This window comes from Scyliorhinus canicula, chromosome 21 (genome assembly GCF_902713615.1).
Source record: "Scyliorhinus canicula chromosome 21, sScyCan1.1, whole genome shotgun sequence".
NCBI classification, from domain to species: Eukaryota; Metazoa; Chordata; class Chondrichthyes; order Carcharhiniformes; family Scyliorhinidae; genus Scyliorhinus; species Scyliorhinus canicula.
In genome coordinates this window covers 1,027,146-1,039,120 of record NC_052166.1, presented here as the reverse complement: position 1 = coordinate 1,039,120, position 11,975 = coordinate 1,027,146, and positions in this window count along the sequence as shown.

Here is an 11,975-nt window from a genome sequence, read left to right as displayed (position 1 = left end):
ATTCGGTGGACTGTATGAGTGGGCGGGCCTTGTCTGCATAGTTTGGGACCCACTGAGCGTAGTATGAAACTGTAATACAGGTCCTACCTTACATCCCCTAATACAGGTGTACAGTGATTCACCACACCCCTGTCTGAATCAATGGTGCCATGGGTGAGGGTGGCAGATTGGCACTGCTGCCTGACGGTGCCGAGGACACAGATTCAATCTCATCCCCAGGCCACAGTCCGTGTGGAGTTTGCACGTTCTCCCTGTATCTGCATGGGTCTCACCCCAACATGTTCAGGGTAGGTGAATTGGCCACGCTAAATTGTCCCCAATTGGAAGAAAAAAATTAAATCTGTGGCCTGGTTATTAACCCCTGTCCTCAGGGGAAGCGTTAGGGGCTGGTTTAGCTCACTGGGCTAAATCGCTGTCTTTTAAAGCAGACCCAGGCAGGCCAGCAGCACGGTTCAATTCCCGTACCAGCCTCCCCGAACAGGCGCCGGAATGTGGCGACTAGGGGCTTTTCACAGTAACTTCATTTGAAGCCTACTCGTGACAATAAGCGATTTTCATTTTTTCATTTGCTTTCCTGTTACCACTCCTGAATCAGCCTCTTGTGGACTGAACTGATCTCTTCACACATCTTCTCGACTGAGTGGTACTACACTCCGTCTGCTTCACCCGATGCCTGTGTCTACGTATTTACATTGTGCGTTTATGTCCTGTGTTTGACATGTATGGAACGATCTGTCTGGACTGTACGCAGAACTGACAATAAATCAAATATTCATCATTATTTATCTTCCTTAACAATTATTATTTATCATCCTTAATTAGAATTATTGTTTTTGATTAGAATTATTATCAATTAGAATTATTAATTATTATTTAGAATCCTTTATTAGAATTATTATAAAAATTATTAATTGTTAGAATTATTTATAATCTTTAATTAGACATTATTAATCTCATTTAACATCTTTAAAATTATTCATTATTATAATAATTTAGACTTTTTCATTATTTAGAATCTTTACTTAGATTTATTCCAAATTATCATTATCATGTTACTATTTTTAATAATTATATTTCAAATCCATTATAATTATGAATAACTCATAAGTACATGGTAATTTTTCATGAATAAACAATATTACAGTTTATAATATTTTAATACCCTCAATTATTCCAGATATTAATCAGTAATAATGATTCTAAATTATGATTATAAACAATGCATAAATTAAGAGTCCTTTTTCCTACGTTCTCATTTTTTAAAACAAATATATTATTGTGGTCCATGGACCTATAATCTCGATGTGCCTTTAAGCACATAATTCAAGGTTGAAGCAATCTGCTCGGCAGGACATTGTGTTCCCAGTTTTGGGACAGGAGAAACCACACTCCACGGCACTGAGTGTATCTTAGGAACGAGGATGTAGAGGGACTCGGTTCGATTGGTTAACTGGCAACTGGGGGGTTGGCCGGGGACAGTGTTCTGCCTGACAACAGCTGTCATTGATTGGTGAGAGAGGTTAATTGAATGTGAAAGGAACGCTCCTGCTCCCTGCTCTCTCTCCCTCCAAACGCTTAATTGTTGTTAGAGTTCCCGCCTCCACCACCCTTTCAGGCAGCGAGTTCCAGACTCCCACCACCCTCTGGGTGAAAATTTGTGCTCAAATACCCTCTAAACCTCCTGCCCCTTACCTTAAATCTATGACCCCGAGGGGGCGGCATGGTGGCGCAGTGGTTAGCACTGCTGCCTCATGCCGCCGAGGACCCGGGTTGGATCCCAGCCCCGGGTCACTGTCTGTGTGGAGTTTGCACATTCTCCCCGTGTCTGCGTGGAGTTTGCACATTCTCCCCGTGTCTGCGTGGAGTTTGCACATTCTCCCCGTGTCTGCGTGGAGTTTGCACATTCTCCCCGTGTCTGCGTGGAGTTTGCACATTCTCCCCGTGTCTGCGTGGAGTTTGCACATTCTCCCCGTGTCTGCGTGGGACGTCCCCGGGGAGTTGCACATTCTCCCCGTGTCTGCGTGGAGTTTGCACATTCTCCCGTGTCTGCGTGGAGTTTGCACATTCTCCCCGTGTCTGCGTGGAGTTTGCACATTCTCCCCGTGTCTGCGTGGAGTTTGCACATTCTCCCCGTGTCTGCGTGGAGTTTGCACATTCTCCCCGTGTCTGCGTGGAGTTTGCACATTCTCCCCGTGTCTGCGTGGAGTTTGCACATTCTCCCCGTGTCTGCGTGGAGTTTGCACATTCTCCCCGTGTCTGCGTGGAGTTTGCACATTCTCCCCGTGTCTGCGTGGAGTTTGCACATTCTCCCCGTGTCTGCGTGGAGTTTGCACATTCTCCCCGTGTCTGCGTGGAGTTTGCACATTCTCCCCGTGTCTGCGTGGAGTTTGCACATTCTCCCCGTGTCTGTGTGGAGTTTGCACATTCTCCCCGTGTCTGTGTGGAGTTTGCACATTCTCCCCATGTCTGCGTGGAGTTTGCACATTCTCCCCGTGTCTGCGTGGAGTTTGCACATTCTCCCCATGTCTGTGTGGAGTTTGCACATTCTCCCCGTGTCTGTGTGGAGTTTGCACATTCTCCCCGTGTCTGCGTGGGTCTCACCCCCACAACTCAAAGATGTGCAGGGTAGGTGGATTGACCACGTTAAATTGCCCCTTAATTGGAAGAAAAAAATTAAATCTATGTTCTGGTTATTAACCACTGTTCTAAGGGGAAAGTTCCTTCCTAACCACCCGATCTATGTCCCTCATAATTTTGTCCACCTCAATCAGTTCCCCCCTCAGCCTTGTCTGCTCTAATGAGAACAACCCCAGTGTAACCGGCCTCTCTTCACAGCTCCAGCCCAGGCAACATCCTGGGGAATCCCCTCTGCACCCTCTCCAGCGCAATCACGTCCTCCCTATAGAGTGGCGACGAGGACTACGCACAGTACTCTCGCTGCGGCCTAACCGTTTATACAGCTCCAGCATCCTGTCGTCTGAGGCCTTGCTCCTCGCTATTTACCACACCACCAATCCTTGTGTCATCTGTGAATTTACTGACCATACCTCCCACGTGAAGTGTAGATCATTAATGCGCACTACAGACAGCGAGCGACCCAGCACTGATCCCTGTGGTACATCACTGGACCACTAATAAGAACCACCATCCACCGTCACCCTCTGCCTCCTGCCACTCAGCCAATTTCGGACCCAAATTTCCCCTGGAGATCATGGACTCTTACCTCCTTTATCAAACTCCTGTGAAGTTATCAAAAGGGTATTTTAAATACAATCTAATTTCATTTATGTGCGACTCCACGTCAACTGGGCCCTAACTGACCAGAGCAGGGTGACAATATTATAGTCATATCATTGAGAATGTAAATTATAAGAATTATAATTTAGTTATAAATAATAAATAATTATTGTTTGATTTATAACGATTATTAACATCTGAATTAATATTTGGGGCATTAAAATGATTAATTATGAGTGATTATTAGGAATCAATATAGATGATTATAATATTTATTGTAATTATAGTTATAAATGCTAATACTTCGAATTATTGTTTATAGTAAGGAGTGGCACAGTGGTTAGCACCGCTGCCTCACAGCTCCAGGGACCTGGTTTCGATTCCGGCCTCGGGTCACTATCTGTGCGGAGTCTGCACGTTCTCCCCGTGTCTGCGTGGGTTTCCTCCGGGTGCTTCGGTTTCCTCCCACAGGGGCTGATTTAGCTCACAGGGCTAAATCGCTGGCTTTGAAAGCAGACCAGGGCAGGCCAGCAGCACGGTTCAATTCCCGTACCAGCCTCCCCGAACAGGCGCCGGAATGTGGCGACTAGGGGCTTTTCACAGTAACTTCATTTGAAGCCGACTCGTGACAAGAAGCGATTTTCATTTCATTTCAGTCCAAAGAGGTGCAGGTCAGGTGGATTGGCCATGCTAAATTGCCCCTTAGTGTCCAGGGATGTGCAGGTTAAGTGGGGTTAGGGGACAGGGTAGGGGACTGGGCCTAGGTAGAGTGCTCTTTCAGAGGGTCAGTGCAGAATCTCTGGCCCGAATGGCCTCCTTCTGCACTGCGGGAATTCTATAGAGGGGCAGGTAGTATTGAGGAAGCAGGGGGGGGGGCTGCAGAAGGACTTGGACAGGCTAGGAGAGCGGGCAAAGTGGCCAATGGAATACAATGTGGAAAAGTGTGAGGTTATGCACTTTGGAAATGCATGGAGACAGGATGGAGACATCGACTATTTCCTAATGGGGAAATGCTTAGGAAATCAGAAGCACAAAGGGACTTGGGAGTCCTTGTTCATGATTCTCTTAAGGTTAACGTGCAGGTTCAGTCGGGCAGTTAGGAAGGCAAATGCAATGTTAGCATTCATGTCAAGAGGGCTAGAATACAAGAGCAGGATATACTTCTGAGGCTGTATAAGGCTCTGGTCAGACCCCATTTGGAGTATTGTGAGCAGTTTTGGGCCCCATATCTAAGGAAGGATGTGCTGGGCCTTGGAAAGGGTCCAGAGGAGGTTCACAAGAATGATCCCTGGAATGAAGAGTTTGTTGTATGAGGAATGGTTGAGGACTCTGGGTCTGTACTCTGAGTTTGGAAGGATGAGGGGAGATCTTATTGAAACTTACAGGATACTGCGAGGCCTGGATAGAGTGGACGTGGAGAGGATGTTTCCACTTGTAGGAAAAACTAGAACCAGAGGGCACCATCTCAGACTAAAGGGACAATACTTTAAAACAGAGATGAGGAGGAATTTCTTCAGCCAGAGGGTGGGTGAATCTGTGGAACTCTTTGCCGCAGAAGGCTGTGGAGGCCAAATCACTGAGTGTCTCTAAGACAGAGATAGATACGTTCTTGATTAATAAGGGGATCAGGGGTTATGGGGAGAAGGCAGGAGAATGGGGACGAGAAAACTATCAGCCATGATTGAATGGAGCAGACTCGATGGGCCAAATGGCCTAATTCTCATATGGTCTTATAGATCATTTATCATTAATTATAAATAAAATAAATGATCACATTTCAATACCCTCCACATTATTCTGGACATTACAGGCAGCACGGTAGCACAGTGGTTAGCACAGTTGCTTCACAGCTCCAGGGTCCCAGGTTCGATTCCCGGCTCGGGTCACTGTCTGTGCGGAGTCTGCACGTTCTCCCCGTGTGTGCGTGGGTTTCCTCCGGATGCTCCGGTTTCCTCCCACAGTCCAAAGGCGTGTAGGTTAGGTGGATTGGCCGTGATAAATTGCCTTTAGTGACCAAAAAGGTTAGGAGGGGTTATTGGGTTACGGGGATAGGGTGGAAGTGAGGGTTTAAGTGGGTCAGTGCAGACTCGATGGGCCGAATGGCCTCCTTCTGCACTGTATGTTCTGTGTAGGTTATAAAAATGTATAATTAATTATAAACAAAATATTTATAATCCTTAATAATAATCATTTAGAATTAATTATAAATTCTTTCTAACTACAATTTAGAATAATTAACATTATACTGAATAATTGAGGTGTGAAAATATGTTATAAACAGTAGTTATTAATTATTCATCATTGCATTTATCCGTAACTATGGTCTAAATTGTAATTATTATTTGTAATAAATGATTATAGATAGATAGAGAAATACAGCACAGAACAGGCCCTTCGGCCCACGATGTTGCGCCGAACTTTTGTCCTAGGTTAATCATAGAATTTTGGACAATTTGTCATGGCCAATCCACCCAACCTGCACATCTTTGGACTGTGGGAGGAAACCGGAGTACCCGGAGGAAACCCACGCAGTCACGGGGAGGATGTGCAGACTCCACACAGACAGTGACCCAAGTCGAAATCGAACTTGGGACCCTGGAGCTGTGAAGCAATTGTGCTATCCACAATGCTACCGTGCTGCCCTTAAGAAGTTAACCTACACTCCCTTATTCTACCCTAATCCAAGTACCTATCCAATAGCCGTTGAAGGTCCATAAATTTTCCGACTCAACTACTACCACAGGCAGTGCATTCCATGCCCCCACTACTCTCTGGGTAAAGAACCTACCTCTGACATCCCCTCTATATCTTCCACCATTTATCTTAAATTTATGTCCCCTTGTAATGGTGTGTTCCACCCGGGGAAAAAGTCTCTGACTATCTACTCTATCTATTCGCCTGATCATCTTATAAACCTCTATCAAGTCGCCCCTCATCCTTCTCCGTTCCAATGAGAAAAGGCCCAGCACCCTCAATCTTTCCTCGTAAGACCTACTCTCCATTCCAGGCAACATCCTGGTAAATCTCCTCTGCACCTTTTCCAAAGCTTCCACATCCTTCCTAAAATGAGGTGACCAGAACTGCACACAGTACTCCAAATGTGGCCTGACCAAGGTTTTGTACAGCTGCATCATCACCTCACGGCTCTTAAATTCAATCCCTCTGCTAATGAACGCTAGCACACCATAGGCCTTCTTCACAGCTCTATCCACTTGAGTGGCAACTTTCAAAGAACAATGAACATAGACCCCAAGATCTCTCTGCTCCTCCACATTGCCAAGAACCCTACCATTAACCCTGTATTCCGCATTCAGATTTGTCCTTCCAAAATGGACAACCTCACACTTGTCAGGGTTAAACTCCATCTGCCACTTCTCAGCCCAGCTCTGCATTCTATCTATGTCTCTTTGAAGCCGACAACAGCCCTCCTCACTATCCACAACTCCACCAATCTTCGTATCATCTGCAAATTTACTGACCCACCCTTCAACTCCCTCATCCAAGTCGTTAATGAAAATCACAAACAGCAGAGGACCCAGAACTGATCCCTGCGGTACGCCACTGATAACTGGGCTCCAGGCTGAATATTTGCCATCCACCACAACTCTCTGTCTTCTATCGGTGAGCCAGTTTGTTATCCAACTGGCCAAATTTCCCACTATCCCATGCCTCCTTACTTTCTGCATAAGCCTACCATGGGGAACCTTATCAAATGCCTTACTAAAATCCATGTACACTACATCCACTGCTTTACCTTCATCCACATGCTTGGTCACCTCCTCAAAGAATTCAATAAGACTTGTAAGGCAAGACCTACCCCTCACAAATCCGTGCTGACTATCCCTAATCAAGCAATGCCTTTCCAGATGCTCAGAAATCCTATCCCTCAGTACCCTTTCCATTACTTTGCCTACCACCGAAGTAAGACTAACTGGCCTGTAATTCCCAGGGTTATCCCTATTCCCTTTTTTGAACAGGGGCACGACATTCGCCACTCTCCAATCCTCTGGTACCACCCCTGTTGACAGCGAGGACAAAAAGATCATTGCCAACGGCTCTGCAATTTCATTTCTTGCTTCCCATAGAATCCTTGGATATATCCCGTCAGGCCCGGAGGACTTGTCTATCCTCAAGTTTTTCAAAACGCGCAACACATCTTCCTTCCTGACAAGTATCTCCTCAAGCTTATCAATCTGCTTCACGCTGTCCTCTCCAACAATATGGCCCCTCTCATTTGTAAATACTGAAGAAAAATACTTGTTCAAGGCCTCTCCTATCTCTTCAGACTCAATACACAATCTCCCGCTACTGTCCTTAATCGGACCTACTCTCACTCTAGTCATTCTCATACTTCTCACGTATGTGTAAAAGGCCTTGGGGTTTCCTTGATCCTACCCGCCAAAGATTTTTCATGCCCTCTCTTAGCTCTCCTAATCCCTTTCTTCAGTTCCCTCCTGGCTATCTTGTATCCCTCCAGCGCCCTGTCTGAACCTTGTTTCTTCAGCCTTACATAAGTCTCCTTCTTCCTCTTAACAAGACATTCAACCTCTCTTGTCAACCATGGTTCCCTCACTCGACCATCTCTTCCCTGCCTGACAGGGACATACATATCAAAGACACGCAGTACCTGATCCTTGAACAAGTTCCACATTTCACTTGTGTCCTTCCCTGACAGCCTATGTTCCCAACTTCTGCACTTCAATTCTTGTCTGACAGCATTGTATTTACCCTTCCCCCAATTATAAACCTTGCCCTGTTGCTCGCACCTATCCCTCTCCATTACTAAAGTGAAAGTCACAGAATTGTGGTCACTACCTCCAAAATGCTCCCCCACTAACAAATCTATCACCTGCCCTGGTTCATTACCAAGTACTAAATCCAATATGGCCTCCCCTCTGGTCGGACAATCTACATACTGTGTTAGAAAAGCTTCCTGGACACACTGCACAAACACTACCCCATCCAAACTATTTGATCTAAAGAGTTTCCACTCAATGTTTGGGAAGTTGAAGTCGCCCATGACTACTACCCTGTGACTTCTGCACCTTTCCAGAATCTGTTTCCCAATCTGTTCCTCCACATCTCTGCTGCTATTGGGGGGCCTATAGAACACTCCCAACAAGGTGACTGCTCCTTTCCTATTTCTAACTTCAACCCATATTACCTCAGTAGGCAGATCCCCCTCGAACTGCCTTTCTGCAGCTGTTATACTATCTCTAATTAACAATGCCACCCCCCCACCTCTTTTACCATCCTCCCTAATCTTGTTGAAACATCTATAACCAGGGACCTCCAACAACCATTTCTGCCCCTCTTCTATCCAAGTTTCCGTGATGGCCACCACATCGTAGTCCCAAGTACCGATCCATGCATTAAGTTCACCCACCTTATTCCTGATGCTTCTTGCATTAAAGTATACACACTTCAACCCATCTCCTTGCCTGCAAGTACTCTCCTTTGTCATTGTTACCTTCCCCACTGCATCACTACGTGCTTTGGCGTCCTGACTATCATCTACCTTAGTTGCTGGACTACAGATCCGGTTCCCATTCCCCTGCCAAATTAGTTGAAACCCTCCCGAAGAGTACTAGAAAACCTCCCCCCCAGGATATTGATGCCCCTCTGGTTCAGATGCAACCCGTCCTGCTTGTACAGGTCCCACCTTCCCCAGAATGCGCTCCAATTATCCAAATACCTGAAGCCCTCCCTCCTACACCATTCCTGCAACCACGTGTTCAACTGCACTCTCCCTATTCCTAGCCTCGCTATCACGTGGCATCGGCAACAAACCAGAGATGACAACTCTGTCTGTCCTGGCCTTTAACTTCCAGCCTAACTCCCTAAACTTGTTTATTACCTCCACACCCTTTTTCCTACCTACATCGTTGGTACCAATGTGCACCACGACTTCTGGCTGCTCACCCTCCCCCTTCAGGATCCTGAAGACACGATCAGAGACATCCCTGGCCCTGGCACCCGGGAGGCAACATACCTTTCGGGAGTCTCGCTCGCGACCACAGAATCTCCTATCTATTCCCCTAACCATTGAATCTCCTATTACTATTGCTTTTCTATGCTCCCCCCGTCCCTTCTGAAACATTATTATCTAAATTCTAATTATTGTTGATCGCGGCTGAGATCTCTCGCTCGCCATGGACCGGCTGATCCACTGGGGGGGCCGTCACAAATTGTGATGTGTGGCTGGAAAAGGAGATTCAGCCGGAGCGTCGGCGTCTAATTCTGGGCGCCGCACTTCAGACACGATGTGAAGATATTGGAGAGACAGTCATAGTCTTTCCACAGCATGGAACGAGGCCCTTCAGCCCCTCGTGTGTGCGCCGGCCTTCAGGCGCCTCATCCCAGTTTCAAGCACTTAGTCCGTAGCCTTGTCCGCAGAGAGAGAAGGGGTGGGGGATCTGATATTGCGATTGGGAAGCGTTCCGGGGGGGGGGGTTTCTAGAGATTGGGAAAAGGACAGGGCTGAGGCCACGGGATGTTCTGAAATGGCTCCAGTTTGAAGGATGAGAATTAAGGGGGCCTCTGTCAGGAGCCAGAGAGAGGGTCAGACCTGGACGGTTCGAAAGCACAATTGCTTCACAGCTGCAGGGTCCCAGGTTCGATTCCCGCCTTGGGTCACTGTCTGTGCGGAGTCTGCACATCCTCCCCGTGTGTGCGTGGGTTTCCTCCGGGTGCTCCGGTTTCCCCCCACAGTCCAAAGATATGCAGGTTAGGTGGATTGGCCAATGAAAAATTGCCCTTAGTGTCCAAAATTGCCGTCAGTGTTGGGTGGGGTTACTGGGTTATGGCGATAGGGTGGAGGTATGGGCTTGGGTGGGGTGCTCTTTCCAGGAGCCGGTGCAGACTCGATGGGCCGAATGGCCTCCTTCTGCACTGTAAATTCTATGATAATCTATGAAAGCAAGTCACCAAAGTCCAAGAGCGGCAGTAAGAGAGTTTATTCTAACAAAATACGGAACTTACACACGCTCTCTGCCAGATCACAATCACGTTGGTGCGTTTCGAGGTCCTGTGGACCCTCGGAGGGCAATAACTGTCGCTGGTTTGACTTCGAGGAGCATGCGCGGGTCAACGTGATGGAGAAGGCTCACTGACCTTGAAGCGACCATCAATTCACACGAGACAGAGAGTTGAAGTAAACTGTGGCTTTAATCGACCAGAACAGTGCCTGCCTGCGACTGCTCTGCACTGAGTGCCGCCTACAGGGCAGCTGCTCTTTATACCTCCCCTCAAGGGGGCGGAGCCAGGGGCGGAGCCCACAAGGGCAGCAACATGATACAATCGGTGTAGTACAGTACAATGGTCCATAGGTGGAGCCCACATGGGCAACAGCAATAGTACAATGTAGTACAGTGGTGAATGGTTACCATAATACATTCACCACAGTCCTGTACCCCCCCCTCCCCCAGCGCCCCCCGCCACGCGCAGGAGCAGAGGGACGGTTCCTCCCAGCCGCGTGTTACTCGAGCGCTCGCTGGCGGCAGGATTCCGTACTCCCGTCTCTCGGCGTGTCTCGCAATGTCTGGAGAATTCCAGCTCTGAGTGGGGGTCGAGGGTGAGGGGGCGGGTAAGAGGAGTCAACCCTCGACCCCCGCCTGAGCAAACCCCCACAAAGAGGGCCTCTCAGCACCACTTCACGGCCCCCGTTCACTGCCGTTCCGGGTCACACCTGACGCAAACAAGCCTCTCCCCTCCCCCCGCGCGCCCTGTCTCCATCGGCCACCTCTCCCTCAATCCCTTCCTCCCCTTCCTTCCCCTCCCTTCCTCGCTCTCTCTCTCTCTTTTCCACAGAGGGACAGCGAAAATAGCAAACCGTGGAGCCAGCACCCGTGGTTGGAAAAATGCTGGAATCGATTATTAGAAAGTCTTAACCCACTTGGCGAAGCTCCATGTGATTAGAACAACTCCGCGTGGTTTTACAAAAGGAAAATCATGTTTGAAGAATTTACGGAAGTCTTTGAGGACGTAACTAGGAGGGTAGATGAAGGGGAGCGGGTAGATGTAGTATACCTGGATTTCCGGAAGGCATTTGTTTAAGGTGCCGCACAAAAGGTTAACAGGAGAGATAGAGGCTCATGCAACTGGGAGGGTGATAAATTAGCTGGGATAGAGATTGGTTAAGGGATAGGAGGCAGTGTGTGGGCATAAACGGAGCATTAGCCAGCTGGCAGGCTGTGACGAGAGGGGTGTGGCCACCTCAATCGATATTAATGAGGTGGACGAAGAGGCCGAGAGTAACGTGTCAGAGCTGGCTGGCCGGAGAAGGTAAGCTGTGGGGAGGACACAGAGTGAGAGAGTTAGAGGCTGCAGGGAGATATGGACAGGTTCAGCCAGTGGGCAGGAGGGCGGCAGATTTGGGGAAGTGCGGGATTATTCCCTTTGACCGTCAACATTGCAAAGCAGATGCTGCAAGGTTTCGAAGCTCCTAAATGTGTGACATCCGGGGAGACGCCCGGGGAGACGCCGGGGGAGACGCACAGGGAGACGCCCGGGGGAGATGCACAGGGAGACGCCCGGGGGAGACGCACAGGGAGACACCGGGGGAGACGCACAGGGAGACGCCCGGGGGAGACGCCGGGGGAGACGCACAGGGAGACGCCCGGGGGAGACGCCGGGGGAGACGCCGGGGGAGACGCACAGGGAGACGCCCGGGGGAGACGCACAGGGAGACGCCCGGGGGAGACGCACAGGGAGACGCCGGGGGAGATGCACAGGGAGAC